Here is a 16,850-nt window from a genome sequence, read left to right on the forward strand (position 1 = left end):
TGTTCTCCACGTGTCCCTGTCCCTCCCCTGGGCAGAGCTGTGCCCCTGGGCAGTCCCAGCCGTGTGTCCCTCAGTGCTGCTGCTCTCTGTGCTGTGCTTGCTCCTGCAGCAGGGACCCTTCCTTGAGGCTGCTCCTGGCACAGCTTCAGGTCCCTCCTGCTGCTGCTGCTGGGGACGCTGTCCCTGCTGCGGTGAGTATCTCTACAAGTGTCCATGGGACAGCTTGAACTCAAAGCCATTTCACTTACAACTGTTTCCTCCCACTTCCTGCCCTGGCAGCCCTTGTAAACATTTACCCAGGGAGGAGAGACTGGGGCTGTGCTCAGCCCTTTGCCTGTGGCTTTAGTTCCTGCTGCTTTGGGGCTGAGCACAGAGTTCTGCCCTGCGCCTCCCTCGTGTCTGTGGGACTGGTTTGTTTGTGTGCTCAGGGCTCTCCATCCCTGCAAATGGAGCCCTGGGGAGGGACAGCAAGGCTGGGATCAGCACTGACTCAGAGTGCAGGACAGAGAGCCCAGGCTGCTGCCCTGGGCACTGGAGCATGAGGGGCTTGGAGCTGGGGGAGTGCTGCTCTCTCTGCACAGGACACTTGGGAGGAATGCTGGAAGTGGCATTCCTGGCATGGTGTGAGCTCTGCAGTGCATCCTGCACCGTGTTCCCTGGCTCAGCAGGGCCCTGGGCTCACCCACTGAGGCAGCAGAGCAAAGGCTGAGGACCTGTCCTTGGGAATGGCTGTCAGAGAATGGAGTGAGCCTGATGGACTGGCTCTGCAGAGCAGGCACAGCAGCTGAGCTGGGGCTGCCAGGGAGTGAGGCTCAGTGCACCCACAGGTCAGCAATGCTGCTTCTGCAGAGCACTCATACCCAAAGCAGTCTTCTTAAAACAGAAACTTATTTCAAGAAGACTAACTTTCCCTACTGCTGCCTCCTTGAGGAAGGAATGCAGCTGTTAACTGCATCTGTCCTTTAAACCCAGGAGCATTTCACTTTTCTCAAGGTGATGAGCTCTTAAGGCATTAGGACTTGGGTTATTTTATGAAATTGAAAACTCTTTTATGCTTACAGATACAGTATTTTCATAAGTAATCAAGGGGAAGTATACCCAGTATACCAAGAGGAGAAAGATTTAGACTAGTGCTAAATACTCCTTTGAAGTTTTTTGTTATCCTCAAATTACCTGTGGCATTCTACAGACTTTCCAGAAGTCTTCTGAGTATGTGTTCCTTGCAGTACAAGTGTCACACTCAGATACTGGGATGTAGTTGCACATGGTAATGCTAGAGAGGAAAAATCAGCTTTAAGGTAGCTTCATAAATAGCTTCCAATGCTAACACGAGGGAAGATGTGTTGGATGGTAACAATATTCTTGGATGCTGTAGAAGTATGCAATAAATGGCACAGCTGGTCCTTGGGGAGGCGAGACTGCAGCCAAGATGTAGGAATTCAGACTCCTTGTGCAGCTCTGACAGATCATTTGTGTACTTTTCCTCTCACACAGGAGATAAATCTGTCTCTGGGGACTTGATGTCGTGTGCTTGATTTAAAAGTGCTTTAGGGCCATGAAGCACAAAGCGATTAAAGAAGTGCTGTGCTATTAAACCAGCGGTTCTTATACCCAGTTCAGAAGTGTTGCTAATAAGATATCATTTCCTCTCTTTCCAATTAACATTCCTTTCTATTGAATACTATTTTATTACCTGATAGCATAAGGAAATACCTTGCATTTCATCAGTGAGAGACTTGTTTCAGGCTCTGGGGTGTTACAAGGAGGTGTATAAGAGTGTATTTACTGTCCCCATATAAGAACGTGGTTCTTGTCCTGTGAGGTGCAGTGAGCTCCAGAGTGCTCTCGTGAGCACCTGGCAGTGCCCAGGTACTGATAAAGGCCTTTTTGTAATCACCAATGGAACGGCAGTGCTCAGAGCTGAGGAACACAGAGCAGCAGCTGATGTGGAAGGAGCCAGAGAAGGCAGGGACACCATCCAGTGCAGAGGTTGTGCTTTTATAAATGGCATTTGGTTGGTGTGCTTACAGCACACAAAGCTGCTGTGCATCACAGTCTGTCCTGTCTAAACCAGGGCTGGAAGTGGCCTGATGTCCACAGCTGCAAGAGAAAATGGAGAAAAAATAAAGGGCAGGAAGCAAATAGGAGATTAACTAATGAAGGAGGTGAGAGTCCCAAACACTGCAGAAAGTGTTTCAATATAATTTAACTAAGTCTGCCATGGCCACAAGTTTGTCTGCTCCATGAAGCTGTATGAGCTGGTCAAAGAAGAGATCTTATCTCTAACTGCAAGCCTGGTCCCTTTCGACCCTCATAGCTGTGGTGGTAAATTCTAGGCATGAGAAGAGTATTCTTGTGAGATGCTGGAATTTCTCAAGACTTTTTGCCTTTTTTTTCTTTCTTTTGCTTCTTTCCTATTGTTCTGGATATTGTGTACTCAATTAAAAAAAAAAAAAAAAGTGGGATTCTCTTTTCTGTTGGAGGGCACAAATGATTTGAAATTCTGAAAATACTGAGGAGTTGAATATAAAAACAGATTTCTCTGACTTCATGAATGCTGCATGAGGTTGCATAAAATGTTTGGTGTTGTAATTCTGAAATTTAAAAACCTAATTGCTTAAATGTTGTGAAAACCTTGTTACTTAGTCTGCTATTCATACTCTTTGTCCTGTGCAGCAAAATGAGAAAAGTAAATATATTTTTGCACACCCATGAGTTTATAAGTGAGATAAAACTTAAAAAATTACTCGCAAAAAACCATTTGAGTTTTATTAAACATTGAAATGCTACTAACTGTCTTTCAAATATGCTTCAGGTGGTCAATACCTGGCTCTCTACAGTGTAGAAAGGAAGGATACAAGGACAGGACCTGGTTGTGAGCTGGGCACATCTCTGACCTCAGATCCTTTCCATACCCAGAAACGGGGACAGAGAAATTCCGAGCACCTTGGGGCTCCATTTTCCTCTGCAGCCCTTTAACCTCCCGGTGACTAAAGCCGGAGCCGAGCCCGCCCCGCTCCCGCCCGCACCGCCGAGTGCCGCGCTCGGCGCGCTGAGCTCAGCCGGGCCCGGAGCGCGCCGGGAGCGCTCGGGATGAACAGGGAGCGCTCGGGACGGACCGGGGGCGCTCGGCATGGACCGGAGGGGCCGGGAGCGCTCGGGATGAACAGGGAGCGCTCGGGATGAACAGGGAGCGCTCGGGATGCACCGAGAACGCTCGGCATGGACCGGAGGCGCCGGGAGCGCTCGGGATGCACTGGGGGCGCTCGGCATGGACCGGAGGCGCCGGGAGCGCTCGGGATGCGCGTCCGGAGCAGCCCCGGCCCGAGAGGAGGTGGGTGCGGAAGAGGGGGCGCGGAGCGGGCGCTGCCTCCCCAGCCGGTCCTACCGGGGGCACGGACGGGGGGCTGCAGGTGCGGCCGGGGGTCCCGGCGGGACGGTACCGAGGGGCTGCAGCCGCCGCCGCCCGGCCGGTCCCGCTGCAGCCGCGGGGGCTCCTGTGCCCGGCCCGAGCCCCCGGCGGGGCGGCCCCGGCCCGGCCGGTGCTCCGTGAGCGCCGGGGCTCCCTCGGGATGAGCAGGGACGGGTCTGCGGGACTCCCGCGGCTGGGATGCGGCGCTGGGTAAAGCTGAGCTGCTGCCGGATACATATTTGCATACTTTTGTTTGTTTAGATGTTTTTTTTCTTTTTAATTGCTGTGCCTGGTGCTGGTTATTGGCTTGTAGGAACGAAGCCCACGGTGTGTGAGGCTGGGCTGCAGCGCCGATGTGGCTGAGAGGACCACGGGCAGCTGGAGGATCCGAGGCGCACCCAGCTGCCCGCCAGCGGCTGAGCTCCACCGGTAAGAAACAGGGACCCCCGAGGGCACAGACCGAGGTTTTGAAGTTGCCCTCTGTAGGCTGAGACGCTTCCCCACCACCACCAAAGGGGAGAGGAAGGCTTCAAACCCCGAAATGGGAGCGCTTGGGAGTGCTCCCTTTGTGACCTGCAGGAAGCTGATATCCCACCTGAGCCTGCTGGTGATGTAAAGTTGGTAATGTTCTTTTGGGGCAGTTTATTTAAAATTTTCTCTTGTCATGACAAAAGATGCTCCTAAACCAACCTTTTGAATAGCTTCCCCTCATCCCCTTCCTTCATTTTGACAGTAAAATGTTGATGTGATTTGTTTCTGTCTCCAAGGAAAAAAAAATGGAAACTTGTTCAGGTTCATTATTTAGAGAATTTTTTCCTATGTTTATTCCTTGACATCATCTTTTCATATGTGGTTGTCAATGACTTGCAATAATCAGACCACTTACACATATCCACACCTTGGGATCTTTGTTTTGGTTTTGTGTTCAGCATTTTCAAGGCGATGACACAATGCATGGTTCAGGATACCCACATCGTTTTCATGTGGTTAAACCACTGGCAGTGTTTGTCCTACTCCTGTCATCTACACATCTGCAGTGGGCAAGACACAAATCTCGTTAATGCTGTTTACATTTGCAAAAAATGAATAATGAATTTTCAAGCTTGATTAAGATGATGTTGCAAAGTGAATTACTTAGTAGGGAACAAGTTTCATTCAAGCATTAGTTCATGTCAGCTGGAGTCTATTGGTTTAGTCAAGCACCACTTGTACTGGTGTTAAATAAGAAATAAAGAAGACACAAACAGCTTTCCAGTACAGTGCTGTACAGCAAGTGAGTGCCTGTTAGTTCTGGTGAGAAATACAGAAATAATTTATGTTCTTTGCTCCTTGGAAGTCCTTCTGTTCCCTTCAGACTCTTCAGCTGAAATTAAACACCTGGTGGTTTACTGCTGACCTCTCTCGATCCTCGCACATCTCGGCAGCCTGCTCCAAGCAGCCGTGGAATTTGGGTGTTTTCCCGCTTGAGAATTGATCACAGCTTTTGTGGCTGCATCTTCTTGAGTGTCTCTTTGGTCCTGCACCTTAGAAATGGGAATTTCATCTCCTTTTCACAGAGAGTTGCCTTACAGTTGTGTTTTTCACATTTTCAGTTGGGAATAGCACTTTCCCCTAGCGAACGGCTTCGGCCGTCCATTCGGATGTTTGATTTCGTGTAGCAGTTGGGTGTAGGATGTTTAATTAGCAGTTGTGGCAGGTAAAACCGCGCTCCTGATGAGCTCCGTACGGTCCCAGGCTCTGCCCAGCGGAAGCTCTCGCACCTGTGCCGCAGGACATGGTTGTGCCTGATGTGAGTGTCCCTGGACAGGGCTGGGACAGGCTCTGTGGGGGTGTCCCCTCGCTTTGTCCCCTCGCTCTGTCCCCGCTTGGGCCAGGCCGGGCCCCGCTCTGGGCCGGGCCCTCAGGGCCCCCGGGCGCCATCTCGGCCGCGGGCGGCGCTGCGGGGCCGCCACCGCCAGGGGCGCCGGGGCGCGCGCGGGGCCGCCTGAGGGCCGAGGGGAGCGGCCGGGCCGGGCCTGCAGCGAACACCGCGGAACCTGCGAAAAACCCTAAAAAAACCCTAAAACAGCCCTGCAAACACCCCTAAAACAGCCCTAAAACACCCCTAAATTACCCCTAAAACAGCCCTAAAGCAGCCCTGCAAACACCCCGGCACAGCCATGCAAACACCTCAGAGCCTGCCAACACCCCTAAAACAGCCCTAAAACAGCCCCTAAATTACCCCTGAAACAGCCCTAAAGCAGCCCTGAAAACACCTCGGAGCCTGCCAACACCCCTAAAACAGCCCTAAAACACCCCAAAAACACCCTGGCACGGCTGTTTAGTCCACTACTGCAGAACACTTAGACCGCTAAAAAAGCCCTTGATCTGCATTGATCCACTCCTCCTGGTAATAAAAATACCATAAAATCTTACTAGGTGTAATTATATATTATGTTGTTCTGTTTATACTCAGCTGTTAAAGACACACTACCTAAAATAAGCAAAGACACAAAGGAGTCACGTTTTTCACAAAATGTGACTCATTTTTGTCTTTGCTTTTTTGTAGGAAGTAAAAATGTACAAGCACCTGTTGGAATAAAATGTAAATGTACAAGTAAATCAGTAAAATGTACAAGTACTGTTGGAGTTTATAAAGCTTGATCCATGGATTAAATTACCTACAGCAGTCATTTATGCTTTATTTGAGATTCTAGATTAAATACCTGAAAATGCCAAAAAAATTCCTTGCACTATTAGCCCAGTGCCAGGTTCTCTCCATTCTAGCTAAAAGATTCAAAGATCCTCACTCTTTTCTGTGTGGGTAAAGAAGAATTTCTCCTAGCTCCAGGACCTCAGCCCTTCCATTCCTCACAGGTGCCACTGAGCGCTGGGCACAGCTGCACAAATTCACAGCTCTGCCAGGTGCCAGGGCAGGCTTGGGGAGCTTCAGCTGCAGGAGAATCCTGTTCAGAATCCTGCTCAGAATCCTGCTCAGCTCCTGCAGGTCCAGGGCAAAGAGGGGCTGCCAGGACAATAATGGCTGTTCGGTGTGGCTGGTGCACACTGATTTCATCCTCAGCTGTCGGGCTCCAGTGAATCTTCAGGAAAACACAGTTTATATAGAGTAAAGAATTCAGTAAAGAATTGTAACTTGGCCAAATTCGGTCATATTTTCCTGGAAATGGGAAAATATGTCCCAGATGAGGGTAGTTTTCTGCCAATTTGAAATCCCTGCTGTAGCTTATGAAGGCATCAGGGCTTTTCAAAAGAGCTAAACAACACGTACTTTTCCTTAATTTCATTATCTGAATTGATTTGGTTTCATTCCCTAAAACTTTCCAAAGTTGTTAAACATGCAGGAAATACCCCACCTGGAAAAAAGATGCAAGCTGGAGGTTCTGCGGGGCTGGGCTGCCCATACCAACGCTGTTGTGTAACTGGGACACCAGTAAGAACACGAAGGCCAGGCTGGAAACACAGAAACTTCCTTGAGTTGGGCTTGAACAAGCACCATGCTTTCATTTTTGTTTTTTTAAGAGAAATGCTGAAATTTTGCATAATGGTGTATTCGTGCTTGCAAGCACCTTGTAATGATGACATTGGTGAAGAAAAGAGAAAGGGCTCTAATCCATAGGAGAAAAGTGAGTTATCAGGATTTACTCTCTGCGTTTGGGACATCCAAGGTGGGCTGAACAGAAAGGACCTTGTACTAAATATAAATTACAAACATGGCTGGGTAGTGCTGCTGGGTTGTAAGAATAAAACACCTCCAGAGGGAGCAGAACAGGGGAAGGAGCCTTCTCTTGTGAAGTTTGCAGCTCTGTGGCAGAAAAGCTTTTCTGCTGTGAAGCTTGAACTTCATATGGCAGAAAATAATTTCAGACATTTCTCTTCAAAGATGTTATCTGTGCCCTGGCTGAATGGGGTGCAGCAGTCTTAGAGGACAGTAAATCTGTTTTAGAGAACTTCAGCATGTGGAGTTTAAAGAAACCACTCATATCTTCTGATGGAAGAAAGCTGGACATTAACAACTCCTGCTGTTTTCAGCTTGTAATAGCTGCTGTGTTCTTAAAGCTGGAAATTTTCTTTCAATGGCATTGGCTGAGAATCTTGTCAAATATTTATTTAAAGAATATTTTTTAACCCTTGTATAATTGTAGACTTATAAAACATAACCTCAAAAAAAAATCTCATGCTGTTGGTATGAAGAAAAAGTGCACATTTATTAGATAATTGTTCTAGAGGCAATTTACTGTCTTTTTTTCCATACAAATATTGTAATCTGTATTGCAAGATATTTGGTGGTTTCAAAGTGCTATGAGATTTTTCTGACAGTCTTGAAGAAAAATATTTGTTAAAGTAATACTAAATCATACCAGATGGGAAAGATGAGAGGAGGAAAAATGGAGCAGAATATTTCAAAACTGGGGGTGTACTATGTTCATATTTAAAACTCATTAATTTTCAAGTTCTGAGTACTACAGGCCATTTTTTTAGTAATGGGGAAAACAAAAATATCTAGCACATGCTTAAATATGTAATGTTGAGAATTTTAGGGGGATGTTCAGTTTATTTTACCTGCAGCTGTGCTTGAAGTTCATCCAGTTCCATTGTGACCTGGACTGATGCATTAACTGGTTTGAGAGCCCCCCTTGGCTGTGCATTGAGAAAGGAAACTGTTTAGGATGGGAACACTCAAGGGAGAGGATGCAGGAGGTCCAGCAGCCATGACTGCAGCTGTCACAGTGCTGTGACAGTGACAGTTTGCAGTTTCCAAGTGGACAAGAACACAAGTCAAAATACAAAAGTACTGCCTGTCCCACCTGAATGGATTGTGTCGGGCTGCACTCCCGGCAGTGTAAAAAGGCTTTGCAGCAGGTGTGTCCTTGTCTCCCTGTCACCCTGCCAGGCAGGACAGCACAGGCACAACCATCAGCGTTTGTGCAGCACAGGAGTTACACAGGGAACACTGCAGAGCCAGCGCTGCTCCAGAGAGAGCACCTGGGGCAAAGCTCTTGTGCAAACAGGTGCCACTTGTTAGGGACAATCAGCTTTTAATTGAGCCATCGTGCTGCTATGGCACCAGGGAAAAAATGGTCTCGTTTATGTGCAACAAAGAAGTTAAAATAACAATCCAGATTCCTTTTTTTAGTCAGTGCTAAGATTGGCTTCTGACTTCCTGTTCTCTAATGGGAGGGATTAGGCCCTTTATGTTTTGAAAGATACGGAGCCAATTCTTGTTACAAAATTCCAGTACTGAGATCAAATGAATGAACAAAAACAACTAGAAAAACCTTGATTTGTCAGAGAGGCACCTTCATTAGTGCTCTCATCTCTTTTCTGTCATAGGAATTGTTTTTAAGCTATAATTGGATCTCACTGACAAAAGCTTCTGGCTACATATGTAAAGATTTGTAAAATGCTGCCTTTCTGTAAGCCGGGCTGATCTGTGCCAGAAAATAGGAACCAGAGCTCCTCCCCCGTGTCAGTGCCAGGGACTATTGGTTAGTTCAGCTTGAAATGCACTCTGCAGCGCACGGGTGTTGGCTCTGATGCTTGCTCTTGAAAAGCAGGAAAAGTCTTCCTTGGGCAGCGTTTTACATAACACTGCCCTGTGCAGAGTTAAAGTGGATTCCTTACAGAGCAGGTATTGCTGGTGCAGTCACTGGCAGGAATTGTCTCCTCACCCCAGTCCCTGTGCTGCTGCTGTCAGGAATGCAGGAGCAGAACTGCTGCTCACACGACTGGAAGTGTTTGCATGTTCCACTGCAGCAGACACTGATGGAAGTGTTTGCATGTTCCACTGCAGCAGAGCCGCTGCTCACACGGATGGAAGTGTTTGCATGTTCCACTGCAGCAGAGCTGCTGCTCACACGGATGGAAGTGTTTGCATGTTCCACTGCAGCAGAGCCGCTGCTCACACGGATGGAAGTGTTTGCATGTTCCACTGCAGCAGAGCTGCTGCTCACACGGATGGAAGTGTTTGCATGTTCCACTGCAGCAGAGCTGCTGCTCACGCTGATGGAAGTGTTTGCATGTTCCACTGCAGGTGCTCACGCTGTGGAAGTGTTTGCATGTTCCACTGCAGCAGAGCTGCTGCTGACACCGCTGGAAGTGTTTGCATGTTCCACTGCAGCAGAGCTGCTGCTGACACCGCTGGAAGTGTTTGCATGTTCCACTGCAGCAGAGCTGCTGCTGACACCGCTGGAAGTGTTTGCATGTTCCACTGCAGCAGAGCCGCTGCTCACACGGATGGAAGTGTTTGCATGTTCCACTGCAGCAGAGCTGCTGCTCACACGGATGGAAGTGTTTGCATGTTCCACTGCAGCAGAGCTGCTGCTCACACGGATGGAAGTGTTTGCATGTTCCACTGCAGCAGAGCTGCTGCTGACACCGCTGGAAATGTTTGCATGTTCCACTGCAGCAGAGCCGCTGCTCACACGGATGGAAGTGTTTGCATGTTCCACTGCAGCTCTGCAGGCCTGGCTGCTGGAGCAGGGGGTGGCTGCAGCTGCAGCAGCAGCAGCTTTGCTGTCTGTATTTGCATTTCTGCCTGCAGTGCAGGCTCAGTGCCACATTTACACTGTCAAACAGGACTGGGTGTGCTCAGTGTTACAAAACAGCGTGTGTGAAACACTTGTGGGCCAGGGCTCCTCTTCACAAACCCAGGCTGGAACTTTGTTACAGGTGTGCCATTGATACAGCTGCCGTTAAGAGAAAATAACCACATTTCCCAAATACTAGAATTGCCTTACCAGGGAAGGCTGACTCTGTTTCCTGTTTCTGGGTTTCATTGGGTACACTGTTTTTCTCAGTCTGTGCTCTACCAGCGACACATTCTATTCCAGCTGAGATGAGGAAATATCCGACAGACTGGATGATGTTAGGGTTAAACATTTCAAATGGATTTTAGTGCACTGAGAATTTCTGTTCTTGCCAGCCATAGTTGTGGTGAGCGTGTTGGGAACTATGTTTTGCCGTATTTCTGTGGATTATTGACTCCAAGCACGTTATGCTCCTCTCCTCACTGCTGTAACCATGTAATAGATACTTTTGGAACGGTGTCCCAACTGAGGAATGTCTGTGGAAATTGTGGTCTCACTGTGACAAAAGCAAAAATCTCTGTGTTTATTCTGTTCCTATTTTTATTTCTGCACAGGGAAAAAAAGCTATAAAATTATTATCTGTTTACAAACATTTTATTTTATAAAAAAAAGTTCATAATTTATACTCAGGATTCAATTGGGGTTGAAAATCACTGCAGCTGTCTTCATGCAAGCTGTTCTGTCTCTGAGCTTCCAGTTTAATATATGCAGTCTGCCACATTAATTCTTGAAGTGGCTCTTAAGTGGAAAGCTGTAAAAGGGGTGATCTTGGACAAAGATGCTTTTGAAACTAGGAGACACTCATCTTTGGTTCCTCGTGTCCAAATGGGCTCAAGTAAATAAGCCATTTTATAGTAGCCTTCAGAATTGTGAAAGGTGCTCATAAAACCTCTGCAACTTTGTGTAGTACAGGGAAAACTAGTCATAAAGTGAATTCAAGTCTCTGGAAAAGGGCCTTGAGGAAGACAGGGAGGGCAGTAATACTCCACCATATGGGTTTCATTAATAGGGGAATGAGTGAGCTGTTGGAAAGGCAAAGTGGGTTCGAGAAACACCTGGGCTCCTCTGTGCAGTGGACAGAGGGGGACTGGCAGTGAAAGGGTGTGGGTGTGAAGGATGAAGGGTCTGCGACCAGGTGAAGGAGTTTTCAGTCTAAAGAATGCCTTGTGCTCAGGTGTTTGTGGCATGAGTATGTCCTGCTAAAGCCCTTTTTCCAGCTGTGTGTGACTTCTGGGGCAAAGAATTGATCTTCCTTAGTTTCCCAGGGAGTGAGAAGGGATTTGTACTGTAAATCTAATTTGTTAGAAGAACGAATTTAATCCGTGCCTTTTCCCCAAAATGGAGCACATTCCATCGCTGCTCCCGTGGCTTTGGGCACTCTGAGCTGATGTTGTGGTGCTCCGGGGAAGGGGCTTTGCTGCGCAGCAGCGGCAGCGAAGTGTGCATTCCCCCGCGCATCCCTGCGCTCACCCGCGCATCCCCGAGCATCCCTTCCTCATCCCTGTGCTCACCCGCGCATCCCCGAGCATCCCTTCCTCATCCCTGTGCTCACCCGCCTATCCCCGAGCATCCCTCCGCATCCCTGCGCTCCCCCGCGCCTCCCCGCGCTCCGCCCGGCCCCGCCCGGCCCCGCCGGCTCCCTCGCTGCCCGCGCTCACGGCCGGGCTCCGGCTGCCTCTCCCGTTCCCAGCGTGGCCATTGTCGGGCAGCAGCGCCGGGCAGCCCGCTTTACACAGCGCGCTGAGCGCTGAGAGAGCGAGGGATGTGCGGCTGGAAGGAAAATCCAAACGAGCCCGAGTTTGTGGCTCGGTGAGGTCGGGTTATCCTCTCGCGCTGCTGAGGAGCCTTTACTCAGCAGTCCCATTTTGTCCTGCGCTACAAACGCAGCCGAGCAGATGGCGAGTGTGAGCACACGGACTGCGGCTCTGCCTGAGACGGGAGCGGGCTGGCGCTGCCTCCCGGTTTCCAGGAGTGTTTACAAGTTAATGGACTTGTTCCGCTCGAAATAACCCATGGTATGTGCTGGGTTCAGCGGTCAAGAGGTCCTTTAGGAGTAATCGAGGAAAGCGGGAGGTTTTTACACACTGAGCTTGTGGGGTTTTTTTCCTATGACTGATTTTCTGATTTTAGCACATTTGTCTTTAATATGAAACTGCAAAGAAAGGCAGAAGGAACACCAGTGGATAACAATATGCAGCCTTCACCTGAAGGCACCAACAAGAAAGATGGAAAGGGATGTTTAAAAGGGCCTGGAGTGACAGGACAAGGAGCGATGGCTGGAGAGCAGTGATAGACGGGATGCTGGGAAGAAATTCTTTGCTGTGAGTGTGGTGATGCCCTGGCACAGGTTGCCCAGGGAAGCTGTGCCTGTCCCTGGATCCCTGGAAGTGTCCAAGGCCAGGCTGGACAGGGCTTGGAGCAGCCTGGGACAGTGGTAATGTTAGGGTTTGTGTAAAATGTTCCTCACTTCCATATCAGTTTATTCAAACAGGACTGGAGGCCAGGTGCCTGTGGGAAAGGGAAGGGCAGAGTACTGAGCTCACCTTTGACTAGAAATGTAAGGTCACAACTGCTGGGAAAGGCCAAAGGACTTGCTCTGAATGTGCACAAGTGTGTCTTTAATACCCAAACCCTGATTTGCTGTACCCTTTAGGAAGTAAAGTGCTGTCCTTGGCATGGGGCTGTGAGCACAGCAGGGCCTGAGGGCACAGCGGCTGCTGGGGGAAGGCGCGGGTCTGTGGTGTGGTTATGGGGCAGTGAGCGTGGGGCTACATGGTGTAGTTACACCGTGGTTACACCGTGGTTACCCTCTGGTTACACTCTGGTTACACTCTGGTTACACCACGGTTACATCGTGGTTGCACTCTGGTTACACTCTGGTTACACTCTGGTTACACCGTGGTTGCACTCTTGTTACACTCTGGTTGCACTCTGATTGCACTCTGGTTACACCGTGGTTACACTCTGGTTACACCCTGGTTACTCCCTTGGTTACACTCTGGTTGCACTCTGATTGCACTCTTGTTACCCCGTGGTTACATTCTGGTTACACCGTGGTTACACTCTGGTTACACTCTGGTCACCCCCGGGCAGCCCGCGCTCCCGCCGTGCTCGGCCCCGCGGTGCGCGCTCCCGCTGCCGGCAGCTCCGAGCGGAGCCTGCCCAGGGCGGCCCTCGCTGGGCTCCGGGGCTGGGTGACATCACTGGCAGCCAATCGGGAACTGCCTCAGGGCAGAGTTTAAAGCTCTTTCATCATGTATTTATAGCAGCGCAGATATTTCGGGCTCCAGCGGCGCTCGTTGTGTCGCGGACTCCGTGTGTCGCTGCGGCGGGGGAAGGAGCAGCCAGGTGTGAGCGAGGCGGCTCTGCCCTGGCTGGCGCTGGGCGCCGCGGCTCCAGCTCTGCTGGGGCGGATTTCACACTCAGGGCGGGCAGGCGTCTCCCTGCTGGGCTGTGCCTGCCCGGCGCACCTGCAGCGATTGCCCAGTGCTCTGCCAGGACATGTGTGTGTCTGGCCGTGTGTCCGTGTGGCCGTGTGTCCGTGTGTCCGTGTGCAGCCGGCCCGGCTGACCCGGGGCTCTCCTCGCTGCCCCGGCTGGGCTGGCGGGGTCGGGCCGGGTTTGGGGCCCCCAAAGGCCCCCCAGCCCTGCTGTGCCCTGCTCTGCCCGCTGACACAGCTGAAGGAGAACTGTTCCCTGCTAGTGTCTCTCCCAGAAAAGTCTGGGTAACCCGTGCAGAGCCCCCGGCATTCCTGCTGAACTCTCCTTTCCCGAGTGCCCTCCGCAGCAGGACTTTGTGGGACTGCAAAGCCATTCTAATTTCCAGCCCATTAACCAAAACATTATTTCTTTTTACAAAAGAAAGAAAGAGGCTTGTATCAGGGGAGGGACTGTCTGGGCTGTTCCTCTCCCACCTAAGCACTGTGGCTGTGCTCTTGTCAGGTTGCTAAAAGTCTCATATTCAAATATGTTCCATGATAGGCCTGCAATGTGTAGAAGTGCAGTGCTGGCCCCTTCATCCTCTTGGCATCACAAATATTTTACATGCTCCTGAGCTAAGAGGCTTGGGAAGAAGCCTTTCAGGTGCTGTCTGTATCTCTAGCAGGCTGCTCAGAGTTCACAAAGGATTTAGAAAATGAGGCAAACCGTGAGGTGAGAAAGGTGTTGACATGGCTATTTTGAGATCACAAAAGGGAATAGCAACTGCAGAGAGCTGCAGAGAGACCTTGCAACATTGAGAGACTGAGAGGAAAACTCTGGCCAAAATAAGGTGTCAATAAATTGTGATGCAGCTGGGGCTGATGCAAGGGAGCCTCACGTGAGTGAGGTGTTGGTCTGTGAACCAGCATTTTTCCTTAAAGAAAGAGATCATGAAGTAATCCAGATGTCCTCAGGGAAACCTTCAGCTCACAGGTCAATTATAGGCAAGAAAGAATTGAAAGTTAGGAACTACTAGGAAAAGTACGAAGACAGAAAATCAAGACCATCTTCTGTCCCTCTCTGCATCTGTGGTTTCATCTTTGACTGAAGTCCTGATCCTTTTGCAGCAGGACTGGAAAAGGCATCTGGAGCAGGAGTTGGGATCCACATCCGTTTGGGAAACAGCTGAGCAGATTTTAGTCTTCTCTTTTCCACAATGAACAGGAATCTGGTAGAGTTTATGAAATCTGAAATTGCATGAGACAGTTAGTAGGAATTATCAAGAAATGGTCTCCAAATGAACTAAGGGAAGGTTTTTAACATGTGATGCATCACTGAGGTTTGGAACTCACTGTTGGAGTTGTAACTGAAAGAAGATTTACATATGTTAAAAATCATCAAAGTTGTTTAGCAAAGCTATTTTTCTATTTCAAGGAACTCTTATGCTGCAAATTCCTATAGGTTAGGGCAGCATTTCAGGCAGGAATGCTGCATACTTGCCCTGTTTTCATACTCTGAGCATCAGCTGTTGGTCTCAGCTGGAAACAAGTTCCTCAGCTTTGTTGGACAGTGAGGCCATGCTGGCTATTCTTGTATTTGTGGGCAAATTTCTGCTGCACCACCACAGAACAGCATCCCAGCTGCTCCCTAGAGCTGACATACAAGCCAGCCCTCACTGATCTTTATTTCCTACTGTATTACTCTTGGAAAATGAGAGTGATTTTCCATCTCCTGTGACTTGTGGGTGGGTCAGTCTCTGTTTGTCTGAATGCCTTCCCAATGAGCATGAGAATATTGAGTATTTTGCCAGGCTAAATCTGGCACTTGCAGTTTTGCCACACTTGCAGGATGTGCTGGAGTGTCCAAGGTGCTTTCCACGCCCGTTCCTTCTCTTCCTGAGGCTGAGGAGCAGCTGGCTCAGCCTCTGCTGGTGCCTGGTGTGTGCAGCCTGGCTGTGCTGGTGCCATGCCCGCTGTGCCACCTCTCCCCTGCCAGAGGCTGCTCTCTGGGGGCACCAGCCCTGCCCCAGAGCTGCCTCCTTGCCAGCTGGAATCGGGGTCCCTGACCACTGCTCACCCTCAGCAGAGCTGTGCTGACTCTTTCTGATCATCCCCTCTACTTTGGAGTGCTGGGAATGGATTCCAAAAGGTTTCGCTCCATGTTTTTTGTTGGGACTGAGGTTAGGCTGAACATCCTGTAGTTCCTCCTCCTCAGCCTTCTGGAAGCTGAACATGACATTTGGCTTTTTTCCAGCCATCGAGACCCTGCTCTGATTGCCCTGGCATTTCAGCTGATTGACAGCAGCCTCACAGTGCTCTGAACCAGCAGCTTTTGCATCCCCAAATGCATCATCTGGTCCCAAAGGTTTTGTTAGTGTTTGTTGGTTTTTCCTTTTTTTACCAGCTGGCTGCAATAGTCCCTCTCTGGCTCTGCCTGTCCTGCATGTCCTTAGATTGTCCCACAGGGCAGGACCTGGGACCTGAGAGCAGAGCTGGCAGTAAAAGCCAGGGCAAAGAATGCATGGAGTTACCTTACTGATAAAATGAGAGTATTTGTGCTGGAAGGGTGCTGTGAATGTCTCTGCCTGTGCTGCTCCTGGAGGCTGAGATGCTCAGAGTGTTGGTTTTCATTTATCTCGGTTTGCCTCGTTCCTTGTTTCACTCCAGCTCCCTCTTGGCTTTCCTGAGGCTGAGCAGGAGGCATTTGGGAGTCTGGGCGTGCCACAGCCAGGGCTGGCTGCCCGAGGAAGCCTCTCAGACACAGATTGTCACACCAGCCACAAATGGCAACAAAACACATCCAGACCTTCTCTTGGAAAGGACTGATGCTCCTCCTGGCAACAGCATCCTGGGGAAATGATTCTGTCAGTGAGGAGCTGCATCCATCACCTGGTGTGCAACAGCCCCAACACCACGTCTGGGCCTGGACACTCAGAACCCAGCTGGTGGTGAGCTCCTGGGAGCTGTCCCACCTCTGCTGCATCCCACGCTCCTGAGTGCATCCATCTCTTACCAAGCAGCCAATGAACTGAGCTCCCAAGGCTTCTGCAAGATTATTGATCTGTGCAGATCACTATTGCAGCTGTTGAACAGATCTGAAGAGACCGAGGGAGGAAAAGTGGGACATGGTTGTTGGTTTTTTCTCCTGTGTTTTTTCTAAATTCTCTTGACTTCATGTATCTCATTATTATTTATGAAATACAAATAACTCTCTGGCAGATTTTTTGTACTGTCAGGGTATTGTGCTTCACAAGGGAAGCCTGATTTATCCTTGCCTTGAGGAAATTATATGTTGTAAGTGAAAGGTTGTCATTAATGACCAGTTTCAGTCAACAAGATCTATGTGATGCTTTCTGGAGCTTGCATGGGATTGACTTTGCTCCAAAGTGCTTGCACAGTAATGTTTAGAACAACAGGAAGAAAAGGACTTTTG

The sequence above is a fragment of the Camarhynchus parvulus genome, chromosome 20 (genome assembly GCF_901933205.1).
Source record: "Camarhynchus parvulus chromosome 20, STF_HiC, whole genome shotgun sequence".
Taxonomy (NCBI): domain Eukaryota; kingdom Metazoa; phylum Chordata; class Aves; order Passeriformes; family Thraupidae; genus Camarhynchus; species Camarhynchus parvulus.